The sequence below is a fragment of the Vicugna pacos genome, chromosome 25 (genome assembly GCF_048564905.1).
Source record: "Vicugna pacos chromosome 25, VicPac4, whole genome shotgun sequence".
In the NCBI taxonomy this organism is placed as follows: Eukaryota; Metazoa; Chordata; class Mammalia; order Artiodactyla; family Camelidae; genus Vicugna; species Vicugna pacos.
Window position 1 is genome coordinate 23,331,181 of NC_133011.1, and position 26,906 is coordinate 23,358,086.

Genomic DNA, 26,906 nt, shown 5'->3' on the forward strand with positions numbered 1-26,906 from the left:
TTAGTTTTCTCTTAACCACATTATCTTTACATTAAACACCTAACTAAATGATATAGCTTTATATTTACTGTAATACCCTCGAGAGTGGGAAGTGTACTGTTCATTCCTGTCTCCGCAGATCCATGGCAGACACTTAACAGGGTGTCCACAAATGTTTGTTCCACTAAGTTGATTGCTTAATCCCATAAACCCTCAGGAGCTCCAACTAGGAAAAGAAGACAAGACTAGCAGGAAACACCACCACAAGGAACAGTGACTTACGTTTCTAATGTACACATGCCTTTGTCACTTAAAAAGTTCACTGTTTTTGATTACAGAACTGATTGATATTTACTGCAGATTTTTAAAGTAAAAGAAGAAATAAAGAGCATAAAAACAATGCACAAACCCACCACCCAAAAGTAATTGTAAATAATTCTGAATGTTTCCTTTCAGATCTTTTTCTATGCATAGGTAAGGAAGGGTCTATCCATCTGTCTAAATTATACTTACAAGAGAATTTGGATCATGCTAAAAAAATGATTTGTATCCTCTTTCATTCAATTGTATATTCTTTCATTTGACAAATAATTAGAGGGCTTAGTATCATGTTCCAGGTAATTATTTTAAGTTCTAGGGATACGCTAGTGAACAGTACCTGAAAGTTTTCCTGAAAACTTGGTTTTTAATGACTTATTAATATTTCATATTTTAGGTTAACTATAATTCGTTTAACAAATTCCTGTTTTACCATTTCACGCTATTATTTTAATCCTGCAACAAGTATCCTTACTCATACATCTTTGTGTTTTTCTCTAATCACTCACTAAAGATAGAGGGTAGTTATCAGATCATAAGGCATGAACTTTTTAAAAAGTTGTTTGGAGGTACTTCTGTGAAAGGTTGTAATGGTTTATAAACTTTGCTCCCCTAATAGCGCATGAGAGTCCCCATCCTGCTTACTGGTGTTAACTTGTACTTTCATTGTTAAATAGATTTGTCTGCCTATACATTGCATCGTATTACAATGTTACTTATTCTAGTATGTCTAATTTCACATTCTTAAATGAAGACGTAATCTTTGTTTTTCGATTAATTATTGTTGATTTTCACTGAGTGTGACCATACAAAAAATACAGACTTTAGGGGAAACTCCTAAAAACCTATTTTTAAAGATTTTCTTTTGGGTATTGAAGCTGTACCGCCCTCGGTATCCCCTAGGGATTTGTTCCAGGACCCGCAACAGAGAGCAAAATGCCAGAATACTTAAATCTTATAGTGGGCCCTCTGTTCTTTGTATCCAAGGTTCCACATCCCTGGATTCAACCAGCTGCAGTACAGCTGTGTTGTACTATATGTATTCAATGGAAAAAAAATTGTGATTAAGTGGACCCTCGCAGTTCGAACCCATGTTGTTCAAGGGTAAACTGTATTTAGCCTCCTGGAAAAGGTACTGGGGTTTTCCAAATGGGCTCTTGCTGGCTGCCTTCCTTAGTTAACATATTCAGTTCAGGTGCTCACATTTAGTAGAGGTACATTAAGCAGAGCAGATGTTCGGTGAAAGTCAAGTGTCCTTCAAAGAGTAATAACAGCATCCCAGGGGCTCCCTTTGAGTGTGAAACCTTCTTTGAGACTCAGCTTAATAATTTTGGGGGAGAATCCCATTGCGTCAATCTCAGCATGAGAAAGGAAAAGCCACCTTAACCTAGATCAGCATGTCTGACAGTGCTGTCCGTTGTGGAATGCTGTCTCTGTTTTTAGAATATTAATGGAAAAGGTCCAGGTGTTGTCAGGGAAAAACAATTTTAATCTCCATCATTAATTAATAAAATGCTCAAATTTCTGAAGGCAAATTATCAACTTATTGAAAAGAAGACACACCCGAGGACAAGAAATGTCATTCACCAAGGACTTCTAAGTGTTAATACAGTGCAATGTTAAATGGAGTGCTATTTAGTTTAATTAAAGGAAAATAAAAAATACACAGTTATTTTTTATTAATAAGGTCACCATGTCAAGGGTGCAGTAAGAAATTAAAGGGAGTTCAGCTGGTCTCAAGAGCAAAGCGTCTTTGCTTTTGGTACAAAAGGTGACTCCATGTTTGGAGTGACTAAATCTAGCCTTACAGCTTCTTTTTATTTGTTCTTTTCTTTCCATAGTTTGCTTCTTTGCTTCTCATGAACACACACCCCTTAGAATTTATAGAACTTGTTTTTTTCTGTTTCTTCTATCAGGCAGTCCAGAAGTCAAAGAGCAGATCTGCATGGAGTAAATCAGGGTTTCTCAACCTTGGCATCAATGGATGAGTAACTCTTTGTTGAGAAGGGCTGTCCTGTGTGTTGTAGGACTTTTAGCAGCATCCATGGCCTCTGTTCACCCGATGCCAGAAGCACCCCTCTCCCCTAGTTACAATAACCAAAAAATGTGTCTAGATATTGCCAAGTTGTCCTTAGGGAGGCAAAACTGCCCCTAAATGAGAACCATTAGACTAAACGTAGCCCAGTCTTCCTAAAGGATTCCCTTGGCAGGCCACATTCCATTGGCTACCCAGCAGGCATAGTGGTCTTTCCTAAAAATAAGATCTTGTCACTTCCCTCCTTCTGACATCCCAGTCATTTCTCATGGCACTGTCATAAAATCTGAATTCCTTGCAGCATCCATTAAGGCCCTCCATTATCTCGCCCCAGCCCACTCTCTGACCTCCTATGTAACCCCATATCCTTTACTCACTCTTCCACACTTACCCTTGTCAAAGTTACCGCCCCAAAGAAGCCTTTCCTACCCACCTACGAACATAGCCCCTCTCTCCTTCCAGTCACTCTATTATGTCATCTGGTTTATTTCCTCTGGAAGCACTTATTACGACCTGAGATTGCCTGGTATCTTTATTCATTTACTAATTTATTGTCTCTCCACAAGCACTGCAGAATGTAAGTTCCGTGAATGTAAAGGATGTTTCTATTTTGTTCATGGCTCCTTGCCCAGGGCCTACAACAAACCTAGTACTTTCTAGGTGCACAAAAAATATGCTATGAAGGAATGAATAGATAAATGGGTACGAATAGGCAGAGCTAGTGACTAGGTATATAAAATCTCTTTTTCCATATTCAGATTTGGCAATTCAGCAACATTTCAAATAGTCAAACAGATACAGAGAAGAAAGTAAGCACCCTTATGTGTCTGCTATCCAGACAATGTGATCCAGAGTAGCAAAGATGGAGTGTGCCATTGTGTATGTGACAGGCTCCGTGTGCTTTTGGGTGACGATATTTTGCAAAGAGTCAGAGACTTTTTCCTTTTATAGAAATCAACACTTACGGTTAAACATTCACTGAGGGTGGAATGCTGAGGAGAGTAAGATTCATTTCCCACTATCAAGGGACTCACAGTCTGGTGGATGGGCAGTCACGGACAAGGAGATCATTAAAGATAGTCTGATAAGTGTTTCAGTGTGAAATGAAGCGTTAGGGGCTGGGGGAGCCCTTAAGAGAAACTCTGGAACAGACAGGAGCTGGAGTTGTTGGAAATCAGGGAAGCCTGACTGGAGCCCTCACCCTCCAGGAGCCCTCTCATGGATTTTGGTAGAGAATCACTCCACGTGGTTAGTGAACAGAGTGTTCTTATATACCCTGCCTCAGCCAGTGAAGAGGAGTTGTTGGCAATTGGCTTTGCTCCATGGCCCCAGGAGCCTCCAGATTGGGAAGACCTTCAGTTTCCTCACTTTCTTTGCTTTCCCTGATTGCCTTGATATGTGTGGAACTCCTAGAGTTCCCTACTTTCAAAAAAACCTTCTGAGCCAGTAGGAAAAAAAAAGTTTGTTTTGGAGAACTTCCAAATGTTTGTAAATTGCCATCGATTGCTTTCTCACTACGATGGCTAGGCAAATCTGTACCATCTGATAATAAAATAATATTGATATTCTGCCCTCAGTGACGGGTTCCATTCAAATATTGTGACTGAGCATTTGCTTTCATTTTTGAGTATGGTGCTGGGAATTGGTATTTTCAGGTATTTTCCATAATTCCAAAAAATGAGACTAGGGCGTTAAGGTGTGGTTAAGTAATGGGAATTCTATAAAAATTCTTTTTTTTTTAAGTTTAGGAGAGAGAGTCTATGACTTAGTGAGTCGAACTCATTAGTTCTTCAGTTGAATAGTTGCTCAGTGTGGTTTAATCTATTGAGTATTTCATAGAACAGCAACCAGGACAGTCAAGAATCTTATAATTCTTACGTCACAATTATCCAAGAACTCAAAAGGCAAATACCTCTCAGATTAATTTAATATATGAACGGCAATTCATGCTCTTCAGGATTTGGCAGAAGCTATGCACACTTTCCCCAGTTGTTTTCCATGTGATTTCAAATACGTCAAAGCCATTGAGATACTGGTAATTTGGGAGGACAACCCAGAGAGGAGCTCAGGCAGAAGCAGTTGAGAGTTTTCTGTTCCTCATCTGAAGATGTCTGGGTAATCATTCCTGAGAATAAGATCCCTTCCTCTCCTCCTCTTCTGCTTCAAATTTTAACTACCCAAAGTGGAAAATGAGAGTGATTTGGTTTATTACTCTTTGTTTCCCTCTCCCCTGCCCCCAATTTTTTTTTTTTCAATTTCTGTGCCTCTAGTGGCCCACTAAGGTGGTTTTGTGGTCTCTGTTTTTGTTGTTGTTAGTTAAATTTATGCAGGGTTTTCTTAAACTGTGTTTATGATAGCATGCCTCCCTGGCAGGTAAAATAGTCATATACTCTGCAAGGCTGGGGAAGGGAGTCAGCAATCAGGGATTTCTTCCCCAAGGATTAAAGATACCCACTTTCTAGTCTGTTCCTACCACTGTAGACACAAATGTCAAAATCCTTATTGCTGTTGGCATTTGAAATGGTATATGCACAGTTCAGGAAGCATAACTGTTTACCCATTAATCATTCTGGGCCACCAGTCAAAATATTTTTCTCTGCAAAAATGCCTTTCCTATTTTGTACCAATTAATATTGGATGGAACTCAAGAGTCACAGTTAATCTGTGGCAAAGCTTTTATTTGCTGTCAGGCATGCAGACATGAAAAATGCTCAATGCAATATTTTAATTAATAAAAATATGCTGAGAAGTGTATTTTTCTGAAGTAGATTTTTATTACACTTCATTACGTTTCCAAATTTAATGGACACATATATTATGTCCTGTCACCACGGGAACCGCATCAAGACAGGCTCTTTATAGGCTGTTGGATGTAGTTATAAAACTCTCACAAAGACAAAATTGTTTCTTGTAAGTTTAAAAGAGGCTGTGCTCATTTACAGTATGTATAATTTACTGCAGCGCTTGAGGCAATAGAGAAGGTCTTTATTTGATTTAGAGACTAACACTTCTTTTTATGAAGCTCTTAAGTTTTAATTATTTCAAGTCTATGTTCATGAAGCTAGAACTCGGCTTATTATGAAAGTAAATAGAAAAACATGCAAACTTTGTAGCACATGAAAAGATGAAATTCTTTTTAAATAACTGTTTAAAAAGGAAAACACTTTTGAAAGCAAAAATTTCCAAACATACATAAAGGGGGAACTGCGATGACCCCCCAATATCCAGCTTCAGCAACCATCGGCATTGTCTGTACTTATTATCCATCCTCCCGCCACCATCATTTTTGTGACTGAAGTACTTTAAAGAAAATCTCAGACATTATATCATTTCACTATCAAATACTTTAGTATGCATCTCAAAAAAGGAAAGCGGCAAGAAAACTGTCCACATAGTGATCAACTTTCTATATTCAATAAAAATATCATAAAACAGTAAGACAGAACAGAGATCAAGCATATATATTCATGCCAACAACCATAATAGGCTTACTTCACTTATTACAAAAAAAAAAATTTTTCAGATTGTCCCCAAAAGCAAAATCTGGCTCTCCACTGTTTAAAAGGGACATACCTAAAATTAAATGATGTCAAAGGTTAAAAATAAAAGGCTAGGCAGTTGCAATTTAAAAAGGGGAGGTCTTGATATAGGCAAGAAAGAAGACCAAAAATATTAAAATAAATTTAAAAGGGTATTTTATAATATTAATGGCTGAAAATCACAAAAATAAAAAAAGATGCAGAAGTTATTATTACCTAGTCCTTCAATAACACAGCAACTTTCAAAAAGCGGAAACTGCTGAAGATGAGAAATAGAGACCCACTAATAACAGGAGGTTTTTAACACACATCTCAATCCTGGGAAAATCAGAGGACAAAACACCAAGGACAGAGAGACCTCAACTGACTGACACAATCAATAAGGCGGAACTCATAACTCTATTGAAATCTGAACCCTGATAACAGAAGTTGTGCCTTCGTTTCTAGGGAGTCTTTAGAACTGAAATTAGGTAGGACTGATGGGGAAAAAAAAGTCATAGAGTTTGTCACTTGGCTTAACATTCTGTTGCACTTTCAAAGTTAGAAAATGTGGTCACTTTTTCAACTCAATATTATTTATGCATTTTCCATCTTCCATTCACATGGCCCATCCACCCCAAACAGATTTATTCTAGGGATTTATGATTTTCCATATTAAAAGTCAGCATTGGTGCTGATTTTTACATCAGGAAGAGTTTGAAATAGTTTCCTCGAAGGTTTCCAACTTTAACCTGCAAGGGAGTATCCAGTGTAGCCTCTGATGAGCTTTCTGCCTTTTTTAAAGCCAGGAGAGCGCTGTGAGATCTCACAAACAGGTTGACTGCTATCCTGTCAGTCACAGCCCTTGCCTGACAAGTGCAGGGGCTTCTTTAAACAGAGAGGTAAATGCATGTCTTTTTAAACAAAATGAAGGATTAACTGGCTTCTTAGGGGCATTACTTCCCTTCTTTGTTCAGACTCTTCCTCCCCTTAAGGGAAAAAATATCTAGGATGGAGCTTTTGTAAGCTAATTTTCCTAGGAATGCAGCATTTGTTTAAATTCACAGTTGACCCTTGATCAACGCTGGGGTTAGGCGGCGCTGACCCTCGGAGCAGTCGACAATTCTTGTATAATTTGTAGTCGGCCCTTGAATCCAGGATTGTTTCCTATCCGTGGTTCCTCCATACCTGGGGTTCCTCTGCATTGGAGGTTTCTTTCTACCTGCAGTTCCTCCGAATCTGCAGTTCCGAATCCGCGGATTCAGCCAACCCCGATCGTGTTGTAGGCAGTATTCACTCGAGAGGAGCTGGGCAGTTCAAGCCTCGTTCAAGGGTCAGCTGAACTACCTTTAGGATTTCTTCAATCTCTAAGGTACAGTAGCATCCCTCCCCCACCCCCACCCCCGCTCCTCTCAGTTTTTATAAGATGAATGGAATATGAGCAAGTGGTAGGGAGCATGGCTGACATCACAGAAGTCTTGTAATGGGATCACAGTGGGGGCCAGCAGTCTATACAATGGTAAAAAGCTGGTGGGTGCATTTGGAGAAACCCATGGGAATTCAAGGTCACTTAACTCAACTGGCTGACTGTTCTGCTGGCTTGGCATTTATTCATTTGTTTACTCTTGTGGGTGTTTTGTTTTGTTTTGTTTTAATACCTGGAGGTTGTAAGCTGCCGCAGGTGACATTTGCAAATACAGAAAAGTGCTATGAATGTTGATTTCTGGAGTCAAACGTTTTGGAAGTTAGAACCACTTACTAGCAATATGACCACAGCAATTTACTTAAGGCTTCATATTTGCTGCCTGTAACGTGGGAAGCATAGTACAGTGGACCCTTGAACAACAAGGGTTTGAACTGGGCAGGTCCACTTATATGTGGATTTTTTTCACTAAATACAGACTACAGTACTACATGGTCTGTGGTTGGTTGAATCCCAGGATGTGGAACCACGCATATTGAGGGTGGGCTGTCAAGTATAGGCTGATTTCCACCTGTGTGGATGGTCCACGCCCCACCCCCATGTTGTTCAAAAGTCAACTGTAATAATACCCACCTAATGGAGTTGTTGTGAGGATTCAACTGAAGTGCTTGTTTTGAAATGCTTAGCATAGCCCTTACATCCATTAAGCATTCTATTGACACTAGAAGAGACACTAATAATTGCTATAATATTGTAATAATCAATATTGAATTAATTAAAGAGAATGAGAAACTCCTGACCACATTGCTAGATTTTGGTTTGCTCTTTTCTAGAAGCTTTATAGTTTTGCATTTTACATGCAAGGTTACAGTCCATTTTGAGTTAATTTTTTGAAAGATGTAAGATCTGTATATATAGGGTTTTTTGTTTTGTTTTATTTTATTTGCATGTGGACATTTAATCTTTCCAGTATCACTTTTGAAAGACTATCTTTTCTCCATTACATTGCCTTTGCTCTTTAGTTGTGCTCACTGAGTTCAAAATACTTTTTCATTTCTCTTGTAACTTATTCTTTGATCCATGTGTCATTTGTAAGTGTGTTGTTTAACCTTCAAATATTTTGGGAATTTTTCAGGTCCCTTTCTGTTCTTGGACTTGTATTTTAATTCCAGTCTGGGACAAGAGCTTACTTTATTTGATTTCTAGTCTTTTAAATTTGTTAAGACATATTTTGTGGTCCAGAATGTGATATATCTTGGTGAAAATGAAAAATTTTTAAATATTTTATTTAATTACTTTATTATTTTTATCTCCCAAAGAAAAATAAACATATAGAGTACTTACTATTAAAAGTCTTGTTGGAAAATAATTTTTATCACCGTGAAACCCTCTGGTCAGTGTCTCCTTTTTTCGATTGGAACAACGTGTTTTATAGTTTCTATAGTTGTATTAGTAATTCTAGTAGAGGATGCCACTGCATTTATTGAGCACCTTCTGTGTTCCAAGTCCTGTGCTTCCCGTATATAATCTCAGTTCTTATGATAGTCCTCAAGGATGGATGTCAGTAATACCTTCATGCTGCAGAGATGAGGAAGTCGAGACTTAGAGAGCCATGCAACTTGCCTGGTCACCTTTCAGATAAATGGCAGAAGCTCAATGTGATCCCTGATCAGTCTGACATCTGGGTGCACTTGTTCCACTGTTGTCCTGGCACTTTCTTTGATATTATCACTGCTTAAAATACTCTATTCATGATTGTAAAGTATTTTTTTTTCATATCATCTCTTGAAATGTCTTTTATTAACTTACTAAATAATATTTGGTAACTTAGCATCTGCCAGACCCTAGAGCAAACCAGACGTGGTCCTGCCGTAAAGAAGCTTACAGTCCAATAAGGCAAGAGGCATTCATCAAAGTCCATGAAAACAAATGTGCAATTATGTCATGCTGTAGCATTATATGAAACTGGTTAGACCTGAAGTGATGTCAACAGGAGATGACTCAGCTTTTTCTGTTTCTGCCTTTAAATACTCTTTGATAGATTGCCTTCCTTATGCAAAGAAGGTATCCTTGGCATGTCCCAGAAGTTTTTAATTGAAATTTTTATAGAGATAACCTTAGATTTAAAGAGTTATAAGAAATAATAAAGAAATCACATGTACTCTTTTCTTAGTTTCCCCAGTAGCGACGTCATATAAAATAATAGCTCAATGTCACAAATAAGACATTGACACTGATGAAATCCACTGACCTCATTCATAATTCTCCATTCTTACTTGTGCTCATTTCTGTGTGTGTATTTAATTCTGTATCATTTTATCACGTGTATAGGTTCATGTATCTACCACCACAGTCAAGATACTGAACACGTTTATCACTACAGAGATCCCTTATGCCACCCTTTCATAATAAAATCCACCTGCCTCCTGCCCTCCCCTTCTGTCTCCAACTCCTGGAAACCATTCATCTGTTTTCCATTTCTAAAATTTTTATCATTTAAAAATGTTTTATAAGAGGACTCATACAATATGCATATAACCTTTTGGGATTGGTTCTTTTTCACTTATAATTTTTTTGAGATTCCTCCAAGTCGTGGCATGTAACAATAGTTCATTCCTTTTTAGAACTGAGTAGTATTTCATGGTATGGATATCCCCCAACTTTATTAACCATTCCCCTAATAAAGACATGTAGCCTGTTTCCAGTTTTGGGATATCATGAATAAAACTGGTGTATACATTCGTGTACTGGTTTTCGTGAGAAAATAGTTTTCATTTCTCCGGCCTAAATGCTCAAGAGTGGAATGCATGACTTATACAGTAATTGCACGTTTAGGTTTTGAAGAAACAGGTTTACTGTTTCTAGAGTGACTGTATGACTTTATATTCCTATCATCAAAGGTGGAGTGATTTGGTGTCTCCTCATTCTTGCAGCATTTAGTGCAGTCATTGTTTCTTGCTTTAGCCATTCTGATAGGTATGCAGTGATAGCTCTTTGTGGGCTTCATTTGCGTTTTTTCTGATGTCTAATGATGCTGAATGTGACTAGAGTTCAGAAAGTGAGGGTGTGTCAAAATGTTGATGGGTCTGAGATTTTACTCCAGACTTATCCAAACAAGTTAGCCTGTCACCAATTTATGGAGATCGACAGGAGATGAAAGATTCCATGTTCAGAGACCAAAGACTGTATTTCTACTGGCACAACAAATAGCAGGAGCTTCCTGTTTGCATCAGTTCACACCCACCACCAAAGTCTCACGCAGGCAATGTGGAGAGGCCCAGGTGGAGCTGAACACATAGTGAGTTTGTGTCACCATTGAGGAATCCAGAGCTTTGGGAACCCAAATATTTTAAAACAGGGAATAGACCTGTCTGACCTTTGATCTGGAGGGAGATACTGTCTTTATTACACTGGACAGGAACCTGCCTATTGCCCCCGAGGGAGATAACTTCCAGGACAGTCCCCGATACCATCACCCTTGACAAGAGAGACTGGAACGGAGGGTAGTTAATACCTCTGCTTGCAAGAAGTGCAGGAACTCTAGTGACCTATGATTGTCTCCCAACAGGATACAGCAGGGAAGCAGCAGAATTAGAAATGGGCCAGACCATGCAGGTCTTGTGGGCCCTAATAGGGACCGTCACCATTAGCCTTTGCACGATGGAGCGCTACTCAAAGTGGGAAGCTGTTGTGGCGGGGCAAGCGTTGGGTGTATAGTCAGTCAGATACCAGATTCCCGGCAGCTGCTCTGAATCTCAGGATGCACTTACTTCTGTGCCTTTACACGTCAGGGTCTCCCCGCCTGAGACAGTCTTTCCCTGCCTTCTTTCCTAAATCCCACATGACCTCCTGCTTATCCTTTAAGACCCAGTTCAAGCCTTCCTCTCTGCCTCTTTGCCCCTTTGCTTATCCATTTCCATGGTTTCTCCTACCATCTGTATCAGATTAGGTGACCTAGTTTTTAGACATCTTACAGAATCCTACTATTTGCTCATTACTTTTGTGTCCCAGGGAGCAAATGTCCCATTCACACCCTGTAATGCTGCCAGATCAAGTTTGTCCCTCACCAGCTCCTCCCTGCCCTGTGAGAGAGAACGCGTAGGCTCTAGTTTTCACCTGGTTTGTGTGAGCATGGCTATTACTGCTGCACAATGAAGGTTTAGGTAGCTTCTTAACGACTCTTTTTCTGTTGACAAGGGGGATGCTCAAGTGAGAGAGTGGGAAGGGTAGAGAGGCAGTACAAAAAGGGGGGGAGGAAGTTACTCAACAATCAAGGTCTTAGATTCCAGTTATTTTAAATCCAGAAGGTGTATAGATGATAACTCAACCAAGTAAAGAAAAAAAAAAAGCCCTGTCTCTATTTGTTTACACAGATATCATCAGAAATGGCCAGCATTTTGTATTTAATGCCTTTATTAGAAATATTTCATTTTATTCTATTCCTTCATTTCCTTCTACTTCTGGATTTGTCAAATGGATGCACTACTGCTTAGTTGTCTAAAAATATAAAGTTTAACATCTGTATATGGCTAGTGCCTGAATCTGTAACTTTACCCTCATTCCCATCAAGGTCTTGAAAAGAAGAAGGAAAATCTAGGAGTATTAAAACATACAAATACTCGCCCTTGTCCGAGACTTCTAGGCATATTCCTTCAACGAGGCAACCAATTTCCAGTCCAGATTTGACTATCTTCATTTCTAAGCCAATTCAAACCAATTTAACAAGTAGAATTTTATAAGATTTTGTCACAAGCTTTACCAAAGGCCAATTATGAAACGTCTACTTCATTTCCTTCAGCCATTGATTTTCTAATTTGTTAGCAAAAATCTATGACTTCAACCTAATGTGATATTTTCTTTGTAAGCCCATCTTATCTTTTGCTTATGATCCCATTGTGTTCTAACTGTTTAAAGATTTTTCATCTTATTATATTTGTTTCATTATATTGCTGAGGTAGAGTTTCTGAATTACAATAGCTAGCTCAGCCGGTCCCACCTGCTCTGTGGAATGATACCACATCTGTTTTCCACTAATCTTGTGGTGCGTCTTGAGTGCTTTGTTTAAAGACGATTATAAGCAATTCAATAGATGTTTGCTAATTTTGTTATTATGTTAGGATGCATATCATCCAGACCAAATGTTTATGTTCACATTTGCTCTCAAGTACTCCCCACCTGCATTTTGCCAATTCTTATTTTGCAGTGTCTCCATTATTCTTATTGTGCAAGTTTATTTTTCTAATTTGACTTGGTAAACAGGAGTTGAAAAATGACTACAATCATTCAGCTAAGTTTAGAGTCATATTAATTTAGGATTCTGTCTTTTTATCAGCAGGCCTGTCTTCTGTAGAGTTTATATTTCTCCCCTGGTATATTTGTTTAGTGTTTTTTTTTTTATTCCATTTTCTTTTCTTTGCATCTTGGTAGCATTAATTATTCTGGGTTTTTACTCACATGATCAATTCTGGCCATACCTTCTAACAGAGCAGGTATTTTTCCTCTTTCTTTGGCTGCCCCTCTCGGGACCGTAAAGCAAATTATAGACATTAATTTTTATGACGTGGAGACCGAAGTTAAAGAAAACTGTCAACAAAAATTACACAAGCGACTATAATCATTTGCCTTGATAAGAACTTATGCTGTTAAATTCTGGCACTTTTAAATTCTGTCTGCAAGGATGAAAAATCTTCACTTGGCACAAATTGGAGGTTGTAGGAAAATACTATGGCATTTACTGTGCTAAGTAATGGGAGTCAGAGAAGAGTGAAAGGGAGGAAATTAATCCACATGGAGACGGCATGACTGACACAGTTAGACTCAGATCTGAAAGTTAGAAAGTACACTGATGAGGGCCTTGAGAACTGGTTTCTAATAAAAATATGTAATAATTAAGACACTCTCAGTGTATAGAGTCTTTGGAAAGAAAAAAGTCTCACCAGTTGTACACATGGTCTCTTGCTTCTCAAAATGAGGCTGATAAAGGTGGAGGATTGCCCCACAGGACCACACAGGCTACCATACAAATAAGGTCACCATGGTTAATGGCATACTATTGGCCGGAGTCTTGCCTCTGGTGATTGGGGCTTGGCCTTCTTCCCAGACTGTTGCATTCTGGGTGTGTGACTGGCTCTCTGGTCAGAGAGCTGCCAGCAGTTCAGCTGGGCTACAGTACAGAGTATACCTGCAGGTCCAGGGGCCTTACACACCTGGGTACTTACTGGGGGCCCACTGAGAATCATGAAACATACTGAACGGGAGTATCACATGGTCAGAGAAGCCAAACCTTTCTTGATTTATGTTCCCATCTCCCAGATAAGTGGGGTTTTCAGTTTCTGTATCCGTCAGAGTTCAGAGAAGCAGAATCACTAGTGTGTACACACACACACACACACACATATACATACCTGCTTATGTATTTATTTTAGGGACTTCGCCATAGGCATTGGGGAGAACTGGTTAAGTATTCTTTTTTTTTTAATTGGATATTCTTGTTTTATTGAGTTATAGTCATTTTACAATGTTGTGTCAAATTCCAGTGTAGAGCACAATTTTTCGTTTATACATGAATGTACATATATTCATTGTTACATTTTGTTGTTTTGCTGTGAGCTACCACAAGATCTTGTATATATTTCCCTGTGCTATGCAGCATAATCTTCTTTGAGATTGTTGTGTTTGTACCTGCTGCTGGAGCTTGAAGTCCACAGGTTTGGAAATCTGCAAGGGAAGATGAATATAAAGTAGGATCAAGCAAGGTGAAGCTGGAACCCACAAGCCTGAGCTGGAGTCCATGAGGATGGATTGGAGTTGGTGTCCATTCTTGTTACCTCTGATCCTGGTGGTGTGAACACGCTATAGAAGCCAAGGCCATTCGTCATGGGGCAAAACACACATTCCTGATCCATTAGTCAATGATGCTTCTAAGAGATTGATTCTATTTTTGTTGTTACTGCTGACAGCTTCTAAGCCTCACCACTCTCCCTTCCCCTCTGCCCCACATCTGGGCAGGCCGATAAGAAAGCCTGGATACTGCATCCTTTGGCACTTGCAGGAAGTTCAAACCACATAAGTTTCAGCCTACATATGGGAGCTACCACTCCAGCCCTACCCTCTAAGCACCATAAAACCCCAAGCAAATGTCTTTACTCCCTTAAGCCATTTTCCAGCCTTCTTGAGAGAGAGCCTTGTTCTCCCCAGAAAACGTCATTCTGTGAATAACAGACCTCCTCACACTCTGATGGTGCGTGTGTAGTCTCAATGTCTGAACCGGACGTATGTGTGGGAGGCTCCGTCCCACCGCTGAGCGATGACCACAGCAAAGTTGGAGGATTCAGGGAAAGGTGGAGCACTTTCTCATGCCAACAAGAAGGTCAGCCATGATGCGCGTGGGCTGTGAAGGGACCGCCCTGCAGATCACTCACAGAATCTCCCTTGTGGTCTGACCTAGCCCAGAACATACAGGAGAAGGCATTTAGGGGAGTGTTCATCCCAGACACCTTAACATGTTAGCTCCCCTTTGATGTCTTCCTTTTTCTGATACCCATAACCCAATGTATGATTTGTAGTTCTCAGCATCACCTATTTTCTGTCCTTAAATGAAATATTATTACAGCATTTAGCACAATGCCTTACACATGCATAACACTTAAAAGCTAGCTATTACTACTCTGTTATCACAGAAAATGATACACTTTCATTATCACTTGGCAGGTCTGACCTTTCCCGTCAATCGCTAAAGAAGGCCCTTGACTTCACTGCCCATGACGACCTCCAGGGGTAGAATTCAGGAAGCATGGAGGGACTCTGCACCCATGACGAATCTGGCGTGCTGCTGTGGTGCTGCCCCAGAAGAAAAGGATTCTGATTGCTAACAGAAGCAGATTTCCAGTGCGAGAAGTCCAGGATACGAGGTATCCATTTTAAGTGTGTTTTTCATTGCACGTGTGAATCTGTGAGTTTGTCACTTTCTTCTTCATCCCTTTTGCTAGAGTTAAAACAGGTTTTATTATATGTATAGCTCTTCTGCTTGTTTTTTTTTTTTTTAAAGTCCTTCATTGGTTTTTGCCTCGGCCCCTGGTTCTCCTTTCTGCCCTCTATTCTGGTTTCCTGGTATAAGAGTTAGTGTGCTTTGGGTTTTGCTTGAAAAGATCCAGGTCTATTAATTTTCTCAAGTACATTTCAAGAGCAAAACTAGAAACTTGGAAAAGGGAAACCAATGTGCGAAGAGTCTAATGAAATACCGGCCCCAGAAGAATCCCTTTGTTTAGCTGTTTTACCGCAGACGGCACGTTGAACAATACGGAGAAATGCACGTGTTGTCTTTGAGGGGCTCTCTGTGATGTGGGTTGGGTTTTAGGGAAGGAAAGTCCAAGGTGGAGATTAGAATTTAGGACTCTTCTTAGGGAGTGCTCTTGGAAGGGAAAAAAAAAGAAGCAGGATTACACAGAGAGGGAGGTTAAGCTAAGGTGTAGTCTCACTGGGAGCCTGAGCCACTTCTAAGGGGTGGTCTGGACGTGGCCCTTCAGGACCGCCCCTATTTGGAGCGAGAGGGCTGGCCCTTTGTAGGCCTGTGTTAATTAGTCATTGGATGTGGGCTGTTCTGGGACTGGAAAGAGGTCACTGACCTTGGATGAGCGTCTCTCTTCAAGCTAAGGCAATCCCTGGAGGACACTAACAGTTGAGAACTGTCCGTCAACACCATTCCCAGCAACCAGGAGACTAAGACCTTTCTTCCTAATGAGGAATCTGAACAGTGCATCACCGTGTCCTGTGTGCTCTGAAAGGGGTACTTATGGAGGGGCAATTTTCTACAAATGCCTTTTTGCTGTCCTATGATGGAATATTCTCCACTAACCCCATATCCAGTACCTACACCATTAGTGGTTAAGGGAATAAAACCATAATAAAAGGTGCCTTTAATATTTTTTATGAGTCTCATGGTCAGTATCATATTTTTCTTGTAATGTCTTTATATCATAGTCATAGAGCCATGTTATCCTTGAAAATTACTGGAAAAAACCCTGATTTTATAGACTCTGCCCTGAGGGAGAGACCATTCACCGCTCTCTCTTAGCCATACTTCTGATCCCAGTCAGGTTCCGATGAGTTGAGTGGATCTCCAGAGCCTGAATAGAGGCGATAAAAATAACTGAAATAATCTTCCCTCTGCCCATCTGCCTGCATCTTGCCCTGCTTTCTGCTCTGTGTCCTGCAAGGCTGATCCTTGGGGGCTCCATTTCCCCACCACCCTGTCTGGCTGGCTTCTCACTGAGTTTAGCCAGTGGGAGACCAGAATAAGGAAATGAGCCTGTGAAAGGGCAGAGACGTTGGGGAATTTCTCCCTTGTTGCCTCCACGTGTCATGGCCACCTCTTTGGCTCTAAACTTGGGCCACAGCACTGCATGGCCAAAGTGGCAATTACGTTCTTCAGTTTTTTAAAAAAAAAACCATCACTAGCTTTGTTACATATTTCCCAGGAGGTCTGCCCTGCAGAAAGCTGGCCAATTAGATGTTGGCGTCACTCAGGATCAAAACAACACCTGTGAGTTCATACACTCTACCAGATACTCATATTTTCTAATTACGATCTGTTGTTCAAGGGTGACGGCGGTAAACCCATATGCACTGTAGAGGGTTGGCCGTGGATCCTGAGGCAACAGTTTATCATCATTAGCAGGGTTGGAAAGGCAGGTACCAAGAGAACTTGGACGGTCTCCTGCAAAATTAGCGAGGATGCCTGCCAAGCTCAGACACTCTGACTTCTGCACACCTTTCTCCAGGCTGCCTGTGGCCAATTCTCTCCTAGTCTGTGCTGGTCATACCCTTCTTCCCCCAGCTGGACACCTTCTTCACCACTGCTTGTCCCCTGATAACAGCTGTTACCATTTAGTGACAGGGTGAATGGCTGGGAAAGCACACACAACAGGTGATGTTGTGACAATAGGTGATGTTGGACTCCTTTCTCCCCTCCTAACTGGCAGCAGAGGAGCTGGCACTATGTTGTTGAATTTCTGAATTCTCTTGAACTGGAAGAGGTAGGAGTTATCCATTGATTGACTGAAGTATAGTTGATTTACAATATTGTGCTTGTTTCAGGTATACAGCATAGTGATTCAGTTTTTTTGCAGATTGTATTCCATTATAGGTTGTTACCAGACATTGAGTGTAATTCCCCGTGCTGTACAGTCAACCCGTGCTGCTTACCTGCTTTATGTATACAACGACTAGTTTGTATTTGTTAATCCCATACTCCTAATTTGTCACTCCCCTTCTCCCTCTCCCCTTTGGTCGTTTTAACTTTGTTTTCTATGTCTGTGAGTCTGTTTCTGTTCTGCATATAGATTCATTTGTATTATTTTTTAAGATTCTCCATGTAAGCAATATCATATAGTATTTGTCTTTCCCTGTCTGGCGTATTTCACTGAGCATAATATTTGCTAGGGGCTTTTATGGTTTGGATCCGTTCAGGAAGATTATCAGTGGGTTTCTCAGTGGAGGAGGGGCGGGGCCAGGGCTTGGTTGGGCAGAGTTAGCGTGACCTCTGAAACTAAGAACACGGTCAAGGCCCTGCTCTGTCCCCATGGGGAGAGGGAGGATGTGGAATCAGAGTCTGGGGGGATAGCTCCTGGGAGATGCATCCCTGAGCTTGCCCAGGGCAGCTGAGCTTGGGAGGACAGACTGAAATATCGAGCAAGCCCAAAGCACCCCAACAGTGGTAACAGCGCTGGAGGATTTTAGAGAGCAGATGTTTATTTATTTATTCATTTTAATGCATAGAGGAAAAAATTGAATATTAAAACCATGGTTTTATTGCTATTAATTTGTAAATATTAAATAGGTTGGTTTTAAGACCAGGTCAAGAAAATAATAATATGGTTAGTCCCTAGATGTGAAAATCCCTCAAGGAGGGAAATATTGAGTAGTTCAGGGGCACAATTATAGATGACAACCACCATCCGGTCCTGGACCCTCTCCCAGTATTTCTGCCACAGATTCCTAGGATTCTTCTATAATGCCAGGAGGTGAGGGGGGCCAGACATTTACTGAAATTGCATTTCTCTCCAACCAGGTAGATGGAGACTTAGAGCAGATGTTACCTGGTTTAGAAAAATAAAGCAGATGTGCCAGGTATACTATGTGTTCTTCTGTTAATTTGCTCTGCCCGGCGGTAATCGGGTCCATCCAGGGCCAGATTTAGGGTAAAAGGAACAAGATGACCTCCAAAAGTTTTGTGCCTAGTCTGGGCCCTGTGTTTGCCTACTGGAGTTGGGAGGGAGGAAAGTGAGGCTGGGGTAGTTACTCCCTGGGCCTCCCCATGGGGTTGCCAAGGGCTGGTTGTACTCCTCCACGGAGGCAGTGGTGCCTGTCCGGCAGACCTCTCCATACAGTTCTTCAGATTTCTCTAAGCATGGCCGTCTTACTCCTTTGAGTGTGTGTGTGGAGTCGGACAAGGACCTGGGCGGTGGTCGCCGGCTCTCTGCTGTGGCTGGACCCTAGTTCCTGTACCATTTGTTGTTGCTACTCTAGAGGGCTCCCCTTTCCCTCGTGGCAGCCCTGTGGTACTGCATGATTCCTGTTAAGGAACTAAACCCTTCCAACTTTATAGATTGTCCCTTTATGAAAGTCACCCATTTGTGTATGTGCCTCTGTTTCTTGCAAGGATGCGATATGCTACAGCATGAAACTTGTCTTGATCCCTAATGCTGTGATCCCAAATTCAGCTCTTTCACATTCAGTAAAGGAAATAATTTCCTTTGTATTCATCTTCCCCACTAATTTTCTGGCTCCCTTCGTAGACAGGGCCTCTATCTGGGTTGTCACCAGTGTGTCTACAGAGCCCAGCAACATGCTCAGCATATAATAGGTGCCCAATAAATACTTTCTGACTGATCTACTATCTCGGCAAAATCTAGGTCATAATTTTCCCCTATAAGAAGAAAGTCAAGGATTATTGGATACCTGTCTGGTAGAATAAAAATCTTGCCATAGGGGAATAGACAGAGAACGGAGTGGTGAATTTGTCCTCTGTCCCTGCCTCTGCCATATATCATAGATTTCCCTGAGCCCTTTAATTTGTCCTCTGTCATTTCATGGCTGTAAACACCCCTGTCTGGTGGATACGGCAAAATAGCTTCCAGTAAGCAAACTTTAGGAAAAAAATTTAAAAAGCATGGTAAGTGTAGCACATGCTTATTTCTCCTTAATTGCGTGATCTTCCATCTGTTGGTCTGGGATAATATTGATAAAGGAATTAAAGACACCGCACCATCTCCCCTATCAAATGAGGACAGTCATTTGCAAATCACGGAGTTTGTCATTTTTATGTTTTGCAACATGAAGAGGAAAGAGCATTTGATTTATTTTAATGCGGTTAATTTGAAGCTAGATTAGATCATCTAGTTAACTCATAGGTTCTTGACTTTTAAGACCAGACGTTGTGTCGCATCTCATTTTCACAGTGGCAGTTACTGCTGTTCGTCTTGGCTTACATCTAATCAACAGGGAAGTTAACCTGGAATGCCAAACACAAAATCTATAAACTAAAAACTAGAACTAACATGATTTCAGGAAGAGAGTCGCTCTTCAGTAAGAGGCAGCTTTATGTTGCTTCAAAATAAACACTGCTTTGATGCTTGAATATTTTGATTCCCCTTTTTTTTGGGTGCTTTTTAAAAATTATAGTCAGTTTACAATGTTGTGTCAATTTCTGGTGTACAGTGCAATGTTTGTCATACATGTACATACATATATTCCTTTTCATATTCTTTTTCATTATAAGTTACTACAAGATACTGAATATAACTCCCTGTGCTATACAATAGAAATTTGTTGTTTATTTTATATATAGTAGTTAGTACCTGCAAATCTTGAACTCCACATTTATCCCCTCCCACCTCCTTCCCCTCTGGTAACCATAAGTTTGTTCTCTATGTCTGAGAGTCTGTTTCTGTTTGTAAATAAGTTCATTTGTGTCATTTTTTAATATTCCACATGTAAGTGATATCGTATGGTATTTTTGTTTCTCTTCCTGGCTTACTTTACCTAGTATGGCGTCAATTCATTTTTATGTGTGGAAAATGTACTTTTAAAACTTAGTTTCTTTCTCAAGGCAAAGACTAGATAAACTGGTGGAAAAGTTCAAAGATAAATAAAAGCAACACTGGTGGCCAGTACTTGAGGTCAGGTCTGTGGTTCCCAGGGAAATGGAATAGTTATTCTCGATCTCAGAGATAAGACAAGATGATGTTTTCGGCTGGGCTTGGATGAGTTCTCAAGGGGAAGTTCTTGCTTCTCTAGGGAGGGGATTTGTTGCATCGCTGAACCAGATTTGGAGTTGATAATAAGTCATAGCAAACAATTGCAGTCTCCCCCATAGTCTAGACTGCACGATCAGAAATGAAATTGGGCAAATAAAATCTTCCATGAGCTTAGGCTTTTGACACTCCTGAAAACTTCAGTATTTGAAGACCAGGGTAGTAAGATGTGAAATCCGATTTTCTTTTTAAGTGATTTGGGGAGCTCTTAAAACATACTTTAGCCACTTACTGAGTAGACGTTGATCTTACATTTGCACACAACCACAATTCTGTTGACCAAATTCAAATTTCACATGAAGCTCAAATATTGGCAGATAGTTTTCAGAAGTTCACCAGGTCCCTCAGACGTGTGAGGTTTACATTCTCCCCCTGGTTAATTTTCACCCCCTCGATCCTTCTGCTCCCATTATTTCCATTGATCTTATTTCTCTGACTAAATTGTAAAGAGTAGCATTTAAGTGAGTTCAGACAGATTGTGGAATGAACATATAATGCATTTTAGTTCACCTTGCCTAGCCTTTACGTATCTTTGGATGACTTCTCTAGATTGCTTTTCCTGCAGGCTACTTTCATGGTATTTTGGTTATTGTCGATTATTCTTGTATGCTTAAAAAATGCACTGAAATGTGCCTTATTTAATTAGCTCATCTCTAAGTCTTTATTTTTTTTTAAAGAAACTATTTTATTTAACTGACTTTTCATTTTCTAGCCCAATCATATGAGGTTTTTTTTGTTCCAGTTTTTATAGTTGGAAAAAAATGAGATTTTTAAGTTAGCTAGGTTGTTCATCCATACTAGGATAGGAAATACTTAAAAGAATTTAAGTATGGAAAGCCTTTTTCATCTCAACAGCAGAAATCTTAATGTGAGCATCAGTATTTGTGTTTTAAATATGACAGGTTGTATTGGTTATATGTTTTTGAAAGTAGAGGAAAGGTCTTAAAAAGATGAACAAGATGAGATTATCCAGGAAGGCTTTTATTCTGTAGAAGTATGTGTGTATTACACTTTGCTCCTCATTTTTTGCTAAAGCCCATGGAATCAAAATCAGTTGCCTCTCCTAGAATGTTCATAGAAGACACTAGCATGTCAGAGACATCTTAAGATAAGGCTAGACCAAAGCCATTTCAGAGTCCCAAGAGTCACAATATATTGTGATAAAATGGTGATCAGGCCCACAGTATACTGTATTGAATGATATCTGTAAGTCAGCATGCTGCATCAAAGATCCCCACAATGGAGGGACAAGCTCACTGAGAAGAGGGAACCAGTGAGCTTCCTGGATGGTGGTTATATAGTCCAGAGCACAGTTCCCTGGAGAAATATGAAGCCTAAAACCTATTCCCAAGGAAAAATGGCCAAGGAGAAAGATTAGACTTAATAAGTAGAAGGGAATGCATTGATACAGAAGGATACTCACGTTAAAATAGAATGAAAGGGATGGACCTGGAGACTGTCATTCTAAAGTGACGTAATCCAGAAAGAGAAAAAAAAATACCATGTATTACTTAAAAACTTAGTTTCTTTCTCACGGCAATGACTAGATAGACACAAATGAACTTATTTACAAAACATAGACTCACAGACATAGAGAACAAACTTATGGTTACTGGGGGGAAAGGGGGTGGGAAGGGATAAATTGGGGGTTCAAGATTTGCAGATACTGACTACTAGATAAAATAGATAAATACATTTCTTCTGTATAGCACAGGGAACTGTATTTATTATCTTGTAGTAACCTATAATGAAAGAGAATATGAGAAGGATTATGTGTATGTATATGTATGACTGAAATACTACGTTGTACAGCAGAAATTGATGCAACATTGAAAACTAACTATACGTCTATAAAAAAAATAGAATGAAAGAAACTCAGCCTAGCCGAGATTGATGTATTTCAAAGATTAGATAAAAAGGTTTGCAGTGGTTTGGATAACAAAGAGAAAAGGTGGCCTTCACTTGGCAAACACACTTAGAAAGGTAAGAGCAACAGGTAAGGGGCTGGGGGTGGAAACTGTGTTTATTTTAAGAAGAGTCAAGAAAACTGGAGGAAATCAGACAACCAGCAGGAAATCCAGTCTTTAAGACAATTGTTCCAGCAAGAGAAAGGGACAGAAACAGTGAAGACAAGGATAGAGGTTTACTGGCTGAAGGGCGTTACTCATCCCTGGCAGGGATTAAACAAGAGAGTTGCATCAGGGAAGGGTGTGGTGGTTTGTACACCTAACACAGGTGGTGGCCTCTGGTCTGTCCCTGGCCCACGGCGGCTTCTACTCATATTGCTCCGTATGTAAAAATTTATTAGTTGGTAATATTTTAAAACCAAAATATTTCACTTGACTAGAAGTAGTCAAGATTTCTAGCCTTTGGAAAATGGGAAGATCTGGCAATTGTGTGTACAAATTCCTGCAGAGCAACAGTTGCACAGAGCTGAGTAGCAGCTGTCCTCTGTAGATAAAGCCTGCCTTCACCAGTTCACCAGAATATCCCACCCCAGGCCCCGTTTACTCACCTACCTTAGCTGCTCAGCCTCTGTAGACATTTGATTTGGTGAAGGAAACCCTGGCTTAGGGTGGGTCTGACAAAGGCTGTTTGTCACTTGTCTAAGCTGATTAGTGTCCATCTTCACTTTTATACAGTGTGATCACTTACCAAGCAGCCGTTATGCACTGAGCTAAATACATCAGGAGGCCTGAAGACAGCAGACCTACACTTTGCTTTCAGAGAGTGTGTGTTCTAGTCAAACCTTACCACACACACACCGATCATGTATGTGTGAGCTGTGAGTGTGATGTAAGCTAGGGTGTGTATAAAGGGTCATGGGAGCTCAGAGCATGACAAGAGCACTTCAATCTGAGCAAACATCAAGGAAGGCTTTATTAAAGGGAAGACATTTTTCTAAATTAGTAGCTTTATTTTTATATACCCCAGGGATTGAAGAACTTCGTACAGGTGGTGGTGAATATAGAAGCTCCCAGTCCTGGGTAAACTCCCTTGATGTAATTATGGTAGCTAGGCAAGATCATCCTTGACTGAGAGGGTCAGAATCCTGGTTGCAGAGTGGCTCAGTTGATCCTGACTCTGGGCTACACATCTTCATACCCAAAGTGCCTGTGTTTAGGGTTGCTTTTAAAGAATTGCCTTTAGATTTTTGTTTAGGGTCTGTTTGCAACCCAGTGATACATTCTACCTTTGAGTACAGGAACTTCCTTCCTTTCCTGATCAAGTGTGAGGCCATGTTCTTTAACAATAGTAACAGTAGTCAACAAAGTGTTCAACTGTTTTGCTTTGTCAGTAATTAGGAAAACAATCATGGGACCCACACCGCAGGTTTGATTCAAAGCATGCTGAAGTCACTTCCTGTAGCCGCATTTCAGCTCATCTCCTAACGCAGTATTTTCTTTTACTCCTCTCTTTTTTCATAACCAGGTGTGGGTTTGAGAAATATGTGTGGAATAGTGGGAGAGGTGATATCTAGAATCCATAGTCGCAGATAATCTTATATCCTGTCACTGCATTTTAAAATCGTTTCATAGTAACTGAACTGTTTTCCTGTTTTTATGTGCATTGGGGCAATTTTAAAATAAGCTGACACTTTTGAAGATATCTGGGTTTAGGGAGAGCAAGTACCTCTTCCACTCCCTTCTCCTATGCCCGCGGTACAGTTTAGTCGCACATAGCCTTCTGAACACGCACTTCAGCAATAATCAGAGGGACCACTCGGGTTCAGATAAAGCTGTTTGTCTTCCCTGCCCAGCTGATGGAAGGAAAGCAGTCAGAGAAGAGAAGGTACTCTGGGTGGGGTCATTCCTTGACCACGCCATGACTCACCCCCTTGGGCGTTCCACCCAGATTTTCCCTTAATCCTTACTCATCATCATTCTTATGTTAGAGGTTACAAACTGGTACCTAAAGCGAGCTAGATTTCTGGAGTCTGGGAGCAGGGAAAAGCATTGGTCTCATTCCCAGGAGGCATTAACAGAAAACCATTGAGCTGAAGAGCACTTCAGAACCCCTCCTCCCCTTTCAGCCTTCTCACTAGGCCTGGCCCGGTTCCCCCAACCTCTCCCTGCCCCCCAGCCCCAGCCCGCTCCATGGCAGCAGCAGCAGCAGCAGCAGCAGCACAGGTCAGCTTTGTTATTTACTGGGAGCTGCTCCGCTTCAGTGAAGTGGTGCTTCTCCAGCTTACATGGTAAGGGGATGTTTGCAAGGAATCACCCTCTCCCTCTTTCTAATGCAAGTAAACTCCTCTCTTTAAAAAAATGTTCATACATTTTTCTGATCCTAAAATATATGGTCACTGTAGAAAAGTGAACATTATGGAAAAAATAAAATTATAAAAGAATAAAGAGATATAAAATTAAGTAAAGAATGTTAGCTTACTGTTAAGAAAAAATAACCAAAAATATCTATATGCACATTCATGGAAGATGTCCATGATATATTTTTGAGTAATAAAAAGTGAGTTTTAGAACACTGACTATGTTTTGAAAGTGACTCTAACGTGACTCTGTTTTCCTAAAATGCAGTAAAGGTGAATCTGCTGAGACAGAAAACACCTGAAAGGAACAGGAATACAGTCTTGGGTTGACAATAAGTGCTGAAGAGTCGACTGTGTGAGGGGCTTTCCTTGTTGCTCCTGGACTTTTAAAATCTGAACTATCATGCTATACTTTTATAGTTACAAAATAGTTTTTTAAATTATAATTTTATAATTAAACAAAGCACCACTAATCTGTTATATCAGAGATAACCAGTGGTAACATTTTGTTGTCTTTTCTTTTGGCCTTGTTGAAAAAATTGGATCAAACTATAAAAAAATTATCCTTTCAGCTTTTTTCACTTAATCTAGCTTATGTGTAATTACATATTCCTTAAAAACACTATTTTAAATTGTTACGTGTTTCCTCATTTGAGTTTTTCATCATTTAGCTATTCCTCGGGTATAGAACTTTTAGATTTTTTTCCAGGTTTTCTCAGTAATAAAAAGTGCTTCCATCGATGTCCTTGGACAGCCTTCTTTGTTTGCATCTCTGTTTCATCAGGTAAGATTTCTAGAAATGGGATTACTGGTCAAAAAATAGGGAGACTTTTGCTAGGCGGTGCTGTGGACCTTCATGGCTGGACATACCAAGCTTAGTGGCCCCAGATTTTGGATCATAGAAGACACATGAGACAGCATGTCTGCAAACTGGCCATCATTACATACTTCCTATAGGATTGGGTGTGTGTGAGGTCCAAACATTGCTCCATGATCTGGCCTCAGACAGCAAAGCCCTGCTGGGCATGGAGGAAAAATTCACATGAAGGACCTAGAAGTATGTCCTTAGAGCAGTGTGGTCATGATGCTAGAATTTTTGGAGGGTTGGTAGAGCGCACAAAAGCAGGAAGTCTCTACTTGGACCTTCCCTTGACCTGGCAGGACCTGCCTTTCTCAAACCCCTAACTAGTCTTCCATTAGACTGCAAATTCTTCAGTTTATTTTAAAAAGTTTCTGTAACCATTTTCATTTTGTCCTGCTTGTTTTTCAAAAGCTTTATCAGTATAGAACTTGTCATTTTAAAAACAAACTTGCCATTTGGTGAGAATATTATATATTATTTCAGTATTTCTTGGATTATACAAGAGGTTGAAGTTTTGTTCATATGCTTATTGCTTATTGATAATTTGTATTTGTGAGATTTGAGTATTTAGGATCTTTGTCTATTTTTTTTTCCACTGGGGGTTTTTTGTATTGATTTATAAGAATTAATTATATAGCATAAATGCTTACTTTTTATCTATCTTAAACATTATAAATATTTTCTGTTAGTTGTTTGTCTGTTTATTTTATTTACAGTGTTTCATAATACATAGACATTTAAATTTTTATGTAACAAATCCTACTAAAATGTTCTTTTGTGCTTTCTGCTTTTATGCTTCTAAAATCTTCCTCTACCAATATCTGCTACATAATCTGTTTTCTCTGGGTCTTGCTTAGTTTTTGCATTTCATTCTTTAATCCACTTGGATTTCATTTTGATGTATGTGTGAGATAAGTCTCTAATTTGATATATATTCTCCCAAATAATTCATCTTCTCACTTCCAGCCCACTATCACCTTTGGCCAGGGAGCTGGATCACAGGGTAGATAATCCATTGAAAATGAGAAGTAATCAAAGAAGACCCCCTCTTTTAGTGCCCACCCTGCCAGAGAAGGGGTGTCTACCTTGCTTTTGTCATTCAGAGGTTCCCTGAATATACCACTGAGTTTTCTAAAATGAAAGCTTTTCAGGTGCCCTGAGTCCTCTTTAATTCTAGACCATAAGTAGTGATTC

General features: G+C 40.0%; 1 protein-coding gene across 2 annotated transcripts in view; it reads left to right on the forward strand.

Moving 5' to 3' along the window:
• The window catches only part of COLEC10 (collectin subfamily member 10), a 407,385-nt gene that overhangs the window by 49,153 nt on the left and 331,326 nt on the right, over positions 1-26,906 (forward strand). For both annotated transcript variants that reach the window (XM_072949642.1, XM_072949643.1), the window contains exon 2: positions 14,984-15,183. The gene's annotated coding sequence lies outside the window, so the exon portion shown is untranslated. The remainder of the gene's footprint in view (positions 1-14,983; positions 15,184-26,906) is intronic.